This window comes from Nicotiana tabacum, chromosome 1, assembly GCF_000715075.1.
Source record: "Nicotiana tabacum cultivar K326 chromosome 1, ASM71507v2, whole genome shotgun sequence".
Lineage (NCBI taxonomy): Eukaryota > Viridiplantae > Streptophyta > Magnoliopsida > Solanales > Solanaceae > Nicotiana > Nicotiana tabacum.
Genome location: NC_134080.1, coordinates 66,533,990 through 66,544,307, shown reverse-complemented (window position 1 = coordinate 66,544,307; position 10,318 = coordinate 66,533,990).

Below are 10,318 nucleotides of genomic sequence, written 5' to 3'. Positions count from 1 at the left end.
ATTATTAAATTAAATTATTGAATGTTACACGCTATGCAAGCGAATCCGTGAATGAAAAAGTTAACGCGCCTATTAGTTGCTTAGGTCTTAAATTAATTGTTAAGGTGATTAAGTAACCAGGTCACTTTAATTTAAGGGAAATAACTGATTTTATTAACATTGCTCATACTAGTTCTCCTATATTATTTTTTAATTTTTTTTTACCATCTTTATCTTTAACTTGAGAGACGGTATATTTTTTTTTATCTTTAACTTGAGAGATGATATATATATTTTTTAACATGATTGGAAGAAACATCACTAAATAAACACCCCCAGTAGACCTTATTTGAGAATATAGTAAGTACACATGACAATATTTAAGCTATGCAACCAAATTGTCAACGCTGGCATTTTAAGGTTGGCCGAGCATACCAAATTATCGGTTTGATGGTTCCGATATCTTTTAATTTTTAACTTTGCTTGAATCCGAGATATTATTCCAGCAATGGCCCCTTTACATACTACTAACTATGTCATTTAGGATTGATTATATTATTTTCCTTAAGATTTAAAGTGAGAATTAGACTAAAGAAAAAAAACTAATAAAATCATCTTGAAGCCCACAAACATTTAGAAACACACTAGGACTTTTACCACGTATTTATACAAATTTTATATCAACATTTAATGGAATCTATAATTTGCACAAAAAGCTTTCATATACAGTAAAAAGGAAAAGGTTAATTCTCACGCTTAGAACTTTTAACATGAATTTCTACATTGGAGGAGAAACATTTTTTATCAAATGGAAAATAGCACTTTAAGCTATAAAACATTTAGATTAAAATAAATTATTACCTTGAATTTGAAACAGAGTTATACAAACTTCTAAACAAGTTTTCTGTTTCATTCTTTTTTTTCCTAATGCAAGTCTTTAACAATCTTTATAAAGTGAAAAGTAAAACACTTTTACATGCTTACTAACTATGAACAAACATTCTTAAACAGTCCAACAGTTGAGCATATTCAAAACATCACAATTTCAATTCAAAGATTTGCATTACAAAGCTTGAAAATTACCTTATGTTGCTGCATAATATAGAAAAGACAGCAGTGCAAAACTCGGATAAATCCTTAACCAAACGCAGCAAATGACAACAAATAGCAGCACGACCAGCAACAAATTCAACACCAGAAGTGAACTCAAAAGTTAATCCAGAGAATCAACTATGTGTTTTAGACCAAAACAAACAAAGGAAACCAAGACTCTTGATATTTTCCTTGCCTAAAACCTATTGTAAATGCTGAAAACTTAGTAAAATGCTCTCTAATTCTTTTTTTTTAAAGTAAAAGAAAAGACCCTCTCTTTATAGGAGAGGGAAGACCTTGAATTATTATTACCAATCTGTCCTTTGGACAGATTTTCCACCAAAAATATGTCCAAACTATTCAAAGGACGGATTTTTTGGTAAAAAATCTGTCCAAAGGACAAACATTTACCAACTATGAACAATGTTTGGAGTATTGTACTCCAAATAGTCCACAAACAGTAAAAAGTAAACCAAACATGTACCTTACTTTATCATTTACCTTTTACTACCCTTCAGCTCTATTCCTTTATATCACTCTACACTGATTTAGCATTCACAAAAGCAGAAAGTTCAAAAATAAACTTTAACAATTAATTTCACTCTAATACAGAAATTAAACTAGAAGCATCAATTAAACTAAGCCCGACTAAATGCTAACTAAGCACTAAAATCAGAAATAACATTGCACTAAATAATAACACGAAACAAAACCTAAATTAACTAGATGCTAAGTTAATCATAAGCAAAACAGAACAAAAAGGGGCAGAGATTGGGATTTCAGTTATAGTCCGGATATTGAAATTTCAGTTAACATCCAGAGACATCACTCAATTACAACACACGACGACTAAACTAAAACCAATGAGAAGGGACAGAACTTAACGATTAAGGCCAAAAAGAAATGATGTATTAGACAATAAGAACATTAAAACTAACCAGCTTAAACAAGGACAAAATCAGAAACTAAATTAAATTAGACAATCACTAACAAACCTGGAACTATACTAAAATCCTACAAACAATCATAAAGAAAAAAAAACAATGACGAGAAAAATGATTAGGATTTTTACCATTTTATAATCTAAGTGACCGAAACAGTGGTGGGATGCCAACTTGATAACAATGTGAACTTCGAGCGCAATTTTCTAATTGGTGAATCGTAACCATGATTTTCGGCGAGCCAGCAATCAGTCACGATATCAGCAACGAGAAACTCGTGCTTTGAGTCAACGAGATAGGGGAAGACAGAGGCGTGGTGGTGAGGCAGTGGTGGTGGACGACAGCTAGGGTTGCCGGAATTCCGATCGCTAGAATTTCGGGTTAAGACCAACGCCAAATGGTAGCCCTTGCCGAGATCTATCTATGTATGTAAAAATTAAGTGGAGAAAAGGGCTCAATATTTTCGAATTTATGAAAAATGTTGCGGCTAGGGTTTCAGATTTTCTTAGATTTATGGAGATTGGTGGAGTTTTGGAAGATATGAGGCTTGGATCCATATAGAGAAAGAAGAGTAGAAGAAGACGATGTTGGATGGAGGGCGTTTGGCTGCCGGAGGACGGCGGCGCCGCCATGGTGAAGGGCGACGGCGACAGAGAGTGGGGAGAGAAGAAAGGGGGCTAAGGTTTTGGGTTGGGTGTGTAAATGAGGGCCAAAAACCTGATTTTACGTTTTTTATATTTTGGTTAAGGATAAATTTGGACCATTATATTAAGATGAAATGAATGGCCATGATGGATTTTGATTCACTTAACTAAAACGACGTAGTTTTGTCTTGAAAGTATGTCGTTTTAAATTTTCCCATAACATCCCCCTTGTCTTGCACTCTTGGCCACATTTCTCTTTCAAATTTGGCCCAATTTCTTCCTTAATGCTATTTATTAAACTAAATTTACACAAAACAAATAAATTAATTAAATAACTTATTCAAATGATCAATTAACTAGGTTAATTCACCATTTGAATAGTTAGTTAATTCCTAAAATGCACAAATAAAAGAGAACTATTTTTTGATATTTTTATGATAGAAAATATGCAAATAAAGACATAAAAATTAAGAAAAATAATTAAAATAACAAAACACTAATGACTTTAGGATGTGTTAAAATAGTGCAAAAATTAGGTGTTCACAGCTGCCCCTCTTTGCTTGAAAACATGAAGAGTTTTCGTGCAAAGAAAAGTGAATGTCATAGCTAATTTTTCTCACATATTACTCCAATGGAAGCAATATTTTTTGAAAAAAGTGACCGAACCTTGCTTCTGAGGTTGCCTACATATCCTTGGCTATAAAGGAATCAGGTCTGTGTAGATCTGGAAAATTTTTGGTAGCTGGGACTACCAGACACTGAAGTTAAGACTGTTGCTGTTGTTGCTGTTACTGTTACTTGCTGCTTACATCAAAAGGAAAAGAGAAAGAACTATATATGTCTGCAAACTAAAAGTACAAAGTTCCTATCTATGTGTCTTCTGGATCCAAATCTTGATTCTTGACCTGCTCGTTTCTGTTGACCTTAGATTGGATATTGATTCTCTTTGAAGAAAAGATTATGACTCAATCTCGATTGCTTGCTTTCTGGATCAGAATTTGAGAAGATGAATCTTAAGGAGCTGGGTTGCTGACACATTATTAAATCTAACTCCGACTATCTTGTGATCGAAAGACTTCTTTCTTCTGATGAGAAACTGAAACTGCAAGCTTTAATCGTCACTTGTGCTATACGGCAGAGCCTGCAAAGCTATCAAAGACGAACAAAACGAACAAAATTTTTCTGTCACAGTCTGGCACTAGGAAAATATTGTGAGTTATTAGAGAAAGGTATAAACTATTTAATTTACTGAAATAAAGAAAAGACAGTAATATAACCTAGCTATGTGAGGGTAGCACCCTGTGTTACCAAAGGCAGTGGAATTATAACACAATATCCTATATTACTGAAAGGAAACGTAACCAGGGGTAGGCACCTTGTACTACTAGGAAGGAATGTAATTATGGGTTGGTATCCTTGTATTATTGATAAAGTGTTGAATCCCCCTAGGTGAGAAGGTTCTACCTGAGTTAAACTACGTAAAACAACCTGAGCGAAGAGTACTTCCACCCGAAACTATGAGCTGGATCCCCCTAGGTGAAACAGTTCTACTTGATTTAAGCTATATTAAACAACCTTTGCAAAGATCACTTCTACTCGGAACTATGAGCTAGATCCCTCTAGGCAAAATAGTTCTACCTGAGTTAAGTTGCATAAAACAACCCGAGCGAAGAGTACTTCTACTCGGAAATATAAGCTGGATCTCCCTAGGCGAAAGGATTCTACCTGAGTTAAGTTGCCTAAAACACCCTGAGCGAAGAGTACTTCTACCCGGAACTATGATCTAGATCCCCCTAGGCGAAACAGTTCAACCTGAGTTAAGCTATATTAAACAACCTGAGCAAAGAGTACTTCTACTAGGAACCATGAGCTGGATCCTCCTAGGCAAAATGGTTCTACCTGGGTTAAGCTACGTAAAACAACCTGAGCGAAGTGTACTTCTACCCGGAACTATGAGCTGGATCCCCCTAGGCGAAATGGTTCTACCTGAGTTAAGCTACGTAAAATATCCTGAGCGAAGAGTACTTCTACTCGGAACTATGAGCTGGATCCCCCCAGGCGAAACGATTCTACCTGAGTTAAGCTACGTAAAACAACCTGAGCGAAGAGTACTTCTACTCGGAACTATGAGATGGATCCCTCTAGGCGAAATAGTTCTACCTGAGTTAAGCTACGTAAAACACCCTGAGCGAAGAGTACTTCTACTCGGAACTATGAGCTGGATCCCCCTAGACGAAACGGTTCTACCTGAGTTAAGCTACGTAAAATATCCTGAGCGAAGAGGACTTCTACTCGGAACTATGAGCTGGATCCCCCTAGGCGAAACGATTCTACCTGAGTTAAGCTACGTAAAACAACCTGAGCGAAGAGTACTTCTACTCGGAACTATGAGCTGGATCCCCCTAGGCGAAACGGTTCTACCTGAGTTAAGCTATGTAAGACACCCTGAGCGAAGAGTACTTCTACCCGGAACTATGAGCAGGATCCCCTAGGCGAAACGGTTCTATCTGAGTTAAGCTGCGTAAAACACCCTGAGCGAAGAGTAGTTCTACCCGAAAATATGAGTTGGATCCCCCTAGGCGAAAGGTTCTACCTGAGTTAAGCTACGAAAATGGGAGGTGTGAACAATAGTGATGCATGCTGAAAATAAAAGAAAATGGAGATTTTAAGGAGCTTACGTTTGGTGACATTCGTTCTTTTAGAATCGCCATTCTGCAGGGCTTTGTTCCTGCTTCAAACAAAGAAACTTTGTGAGTTTTCAAAGTGGTTGGTTTATGGCCTTGATGCCCTGAGTAGTATGATTCACGACTATTGCTGTCGAAGAACCGATTTGTCATCGTGGTACCGAGATGCTCGGCTGCTCTGTACCATTTTCTAGAGACCTTGGCTTTCCAATGTTGCCCCCAATTGTTTCATACCCAGATGTCCGTGGTACCACTACCCTTGTCTCTAAGGCAACACAATTCTTCTTTAAAATCAAACCCAGTTGTCTTGCACCCAGTATCAGTTTGTGTCCATAGTGCTTATCAACATTTCTCATGAAGCAGGTCCTGCTCATGCGACTTTTCAATTTCTTTGAAACACTTTGTTCGCCTTAATGAATGAGATCACAGATGGATTCATGCCTTCGTCAATGCCATATATGCCCTAAATTGTGCTCGATATTACGGGGAAATTGTAGCTAGTTTTGCAGCCATTTCTTTGCTTCACTTTTGATGCAGGATTAGACTGAAAGGGACTCAAAGAAAAACTATGGGTAAAAACAGAATAATAATTGAAAGTGAAAAAAAAAGATATGTGCTTAAACAAAAAGATGTCCCTTTCGGGGAAAGGAATATGGAGACTTATATGGAGGTATGTGCCGACTTTAATAAATCATGACATGCATTTTGGACTGGACGCCTGATCCGTCTAAGATGTCTAATTTCAAAATCCGCCGCAAACGTTCAACTTGAATTTCTCTTGGTTGTGCTCATACCGGAGAATCAAAGACCCTTATTCGGCTAATAGTGCCTTTTGTAGGTTTTTGCTAACTAAACCCTCTCATTTCTCTACTAACCGTCGCCTTATGGTGCCCATCTAGGTTTTCACCAATAAGACTCTCATTTCTCTGCTCACTGTCGCCTTATAGTGCCCGTACGAGTTTTCACTGATAAGACTTCTCATTTCTTTTTTTTTCTTTTTTTTGACTAAGATACTGCATAAGGGAGGTTACCCAGCACCTTTGGCATGAGGACTTCAAACATTCTCGAAAAACATCGATCAGAAGTTCTTGAAAGGTAAAAGGGCAAAATGAACCTTGAATTGAATTACAAATTTTGGAACCGTTTTTACAGAAAAACCGTGAAATAAAACAAACTTCTGCCCCAGTTTTGGAGTATTGGGAATATTGATTTTTTTAATGGGACCGAACTCAGGGTAAGGCTGCCTACATATCCTTTCGGAATCAGGTCGGATGTAGTTCAATGACTTAGAGATTTGTTATTTGACTTTTTTTTACAAGTACATAGGTTCCAAAAGGTGAGAAACAAGGAAGACAAATACGGCTCAAAAAGATTAATAGAAGGGTGACACCTATTTGGAATAGCAAGCAAATGATAGCCTTCGTCACTTCAATCTGAGGAAATTAATGCGTGAAAATTCTATAGTGGGTATATATCAAACATAATATCTTTTGACTGCATCTGCGTTAATAGTCATGTCTGGTACCCATCCTTCTTCATATACCAAGTGCATGGCCCCTTTTGGTAACACTTTTTTGATGATGTAGGGTCCTTGCCAATTCGGGGCGAACTTTCCTTTAGCTTCTACCTGGTGCGGAAGGATGCATTTCAAAACTAGCTAGCCTACCTCAAACTGCCTTGGGCGCACTTTCTTATTGTAAGCGCGTGCCATTCTTTGCAGGTATAACTGGCCAAAACACACTGCTGCTAGACGTTTTTCATCGATCAACATCAGTTGTTCTAATCGGGTTTTGACCCACTCAATGTCTTCAATCTCTGATTCCACAATAATTCAGAGAGATGGAATTTCGACTTCAACGGGTATTACAACTTCAATTCCATATACAATCAGATACGGAGTTGCACCAACAGATGTGTGAACAGTCATGCGGTATCCCAACAGAGCAAAAGACAACTTTTCATGCCATTGCCTGGAACCTTGTATCATCTTCCTAAGAATCTTCTTGATGTTCTTGTTTGCCGCTTCAACGGCTCCATTAGCTTTTGGCCGGTAAGGGGTAGAATGGCGATACATGATTTTAAATTGTTTGCATACCACCTTCATCAAATGACTATTTAGATTGGCTGCATTGTCAGTGATAATGGTCTTTGGGATACCAAAGCGACAGATGATGTTGGTTTGAACAAAGTCTACCACTGCTTTCTTGGTGACTGCTTTGAAAGTGACGACCTCCACCCACTTGGTGAAGTAATCAATTGCAACCAAAATGAATCTATGCCCATTTGAAGCCTTTGGCTTTATCGGCCCAATTACATCCATTCCCAAGCAACGAAAGGCCAAGGAGAGGACATGGATGCAACTCCGAAGGAGGCGAGTGAATTAGGTCACCATGAATCTGGCATTGGTGACACTTGCGAACAAAACTGAAGCAATTTTGCTCCATAGTAAGCCAATAATACCCTGCCCGCAGAATCTTCTTCGCCAAAACATATCCATTCATGTAAGGTCCGCATACCCCCGGATGCACTTCACTCATGATCTGCTCTACTTTTGTAGCATCTATGTATCTCAACAAATTTAAATCTCGGGTCCTCTTGTACATAATTTCCCTATTCAGAAAGAAACCACTGGCGAGCCGCCTTATAGTTCTTTTTTGATCTCCTTTAGCATGCTCTGGATATTCTATTATTTTTAGGAATCGTTTTATGTCATGATACCATGGTTCACCATTTGGTTCTGTCTCAATTGTATTGCAGTAACCGTGTTGATTCCGAACTTGGATTTCTAGTGGATCAATATGAGTGTTGCCTAGATAAGGGAGCATCGAGGCTAAAGTAGCCAAGGCATCAGCTAGCTCGTTGTGAAACCTGGGAATGTACCTGAAATCGATGGATTTGAATCCTTTGCTCAGTCTTGCACATATTGTCTGTACGGAATAAACTTGATGTCACGAGTCTCCCATTCGCCTTGGGCTTGCCGGATAAGCAAGTCAGAATCTCCCATAACCAATAGTTCATGCACATCCAGATCGATGGCCATTTTCAAACCCATGATACAAGCTTCGTATTCTGCCGTATTATTGGTACAGAAAAACCAAAGTCGGGCCATTGTAGGGTAATGATGTCCAATAGGTGAGATGAGGATTGCCCCGATCCCAACTCCTTTGATATTGACAGCCCCATCAAAATATATTTTCCATACAGGGTGATCGTCTGGAACCACTTTCTCTATTGAGTTGACCTCTTCGTCTAGGAAGTATGTGCTAAGTGGCATATACTGATCATCAACTGGATTCTCTACCAAATGATCTTCCAAAGCCTGTGCTTTCATTGCGGTGTGAGTGACATAGACGATATCGAACTCTGTGAGCAGGATTTGCCATTTTGCGAGCCTGCCAGTGGGCATTGGCTTTTGGAATATGTACTTCAAATGATCCATTCTAGATATGAGGTAAGTAGTGTAGGCCAAAAGATAATGTCTCAGCTTCTGGGCGACCCAAGTCAAGGCACAACATGTCCTTTCTAGAAGGATGTACTTAACCTCATAACTGGTGAACTTCTTGCTCAAATAATAGATTGCTTGTTCCTTTTTGCCTGTTGCATCATGTTGCCTCAGAATGCATCCAAAGGAATTATCCATCACCGATAGATACAAAAATAAAGGCCTACCAGGTTCAGGTGGGACCAGTACAGGGGGTTTTGACAGATAATCTTTGATCCTGTCAAAAGCTTTTTGGCAATCGTCCGTCCACTTGATAGCGACATCCTTTTTCAGCAACTTAAAAATGGGCTCGCACGTGGTTGTGAACTGAGCAATGAACCTACTGATGTAGTTCAACCTACCGAGCAAACTCATGACTTCCTTTTTATTCTTCGGGGGTGGCATATCTCGAATGGACTTTATCTTAGATGGATCCAATTCGATGCCTCTCCGGCTGACTATAGAACTGAGGAGTTTCCCAGATGGAACACCAAATGCACACTTGGCTGGATTAAGCTTAAGGTCATACCTTCGAAGCCATTCGAAGAACTTTTTCAAATCACACACATGATCAGCCTGTGTCTTTGATTTTATGATGACATCATCGACATATACTCCAATCTCTTTGTGCATCATGACGTGAAAAATGGTGGTCATGGCCCTCATGTAAGTTGCCCCTGCATTCTTTAAACTGAATGGCATGACCCTGTAATAATAAGTACCCCTTGGAGTGGTGAAAGCGGTCTTTTCTGCATCATCCTCATCCATTAGAATTTGGTGGTACCGAGCATAACAATCCACGAACGATTGTATCTCATGATTTGCACAATTATCTACAAGAATGTGGATATTTGGTAAAGGAAAATTATCCTTTGGACTTTCTTTGTTCAGGTCTCTGTAGTCAACACAGACTCTGGTCTTTCCATCCTTCTTTGGCCTAGGCACAACATTCGCCACCCAGGTGGTGTATCGGACAGCTCTGACCACATTGGCGCTCAGTTGCTTTATTATTTCCTCTTTGATTTTGTCACTCACGTCTGTTTTAAATTTTCGTTGCTTTTGTTGGACTGGTGGAAAATCAGGATACGTAGGAAGCTTATGAACTACTAGATCAACACTTAAACCCGGCATATCATCGTAAGACCAAGCAAACACATCTCTGTATTCAAATAAAAGTTGAATCTTGCATCTCTGGTTTTTTGTTCAGTATGAATGCTTATCTTCGTTTCTCTAACTTCGTCATGACTTCCGATATTAATCGGCTCAGTTTCATTAAGATTAGGCTTAGGCTTGTTTTCAAATTGTTCCAACTCTCTTTTTATTTCCTCAACAACCTCATCTTCATCATATTCAACCTCTTGTTGCATTATTTCGATATTAGACAGCTTTTTAAGATTTGGGCGTGAATTTTGCATGCATGTCATGTTATTAAAGCCCGCATTAACAAAACTGAAATGGAAATAAAATGACAAGAATTAGGAAAAAGAAAAGAAATGA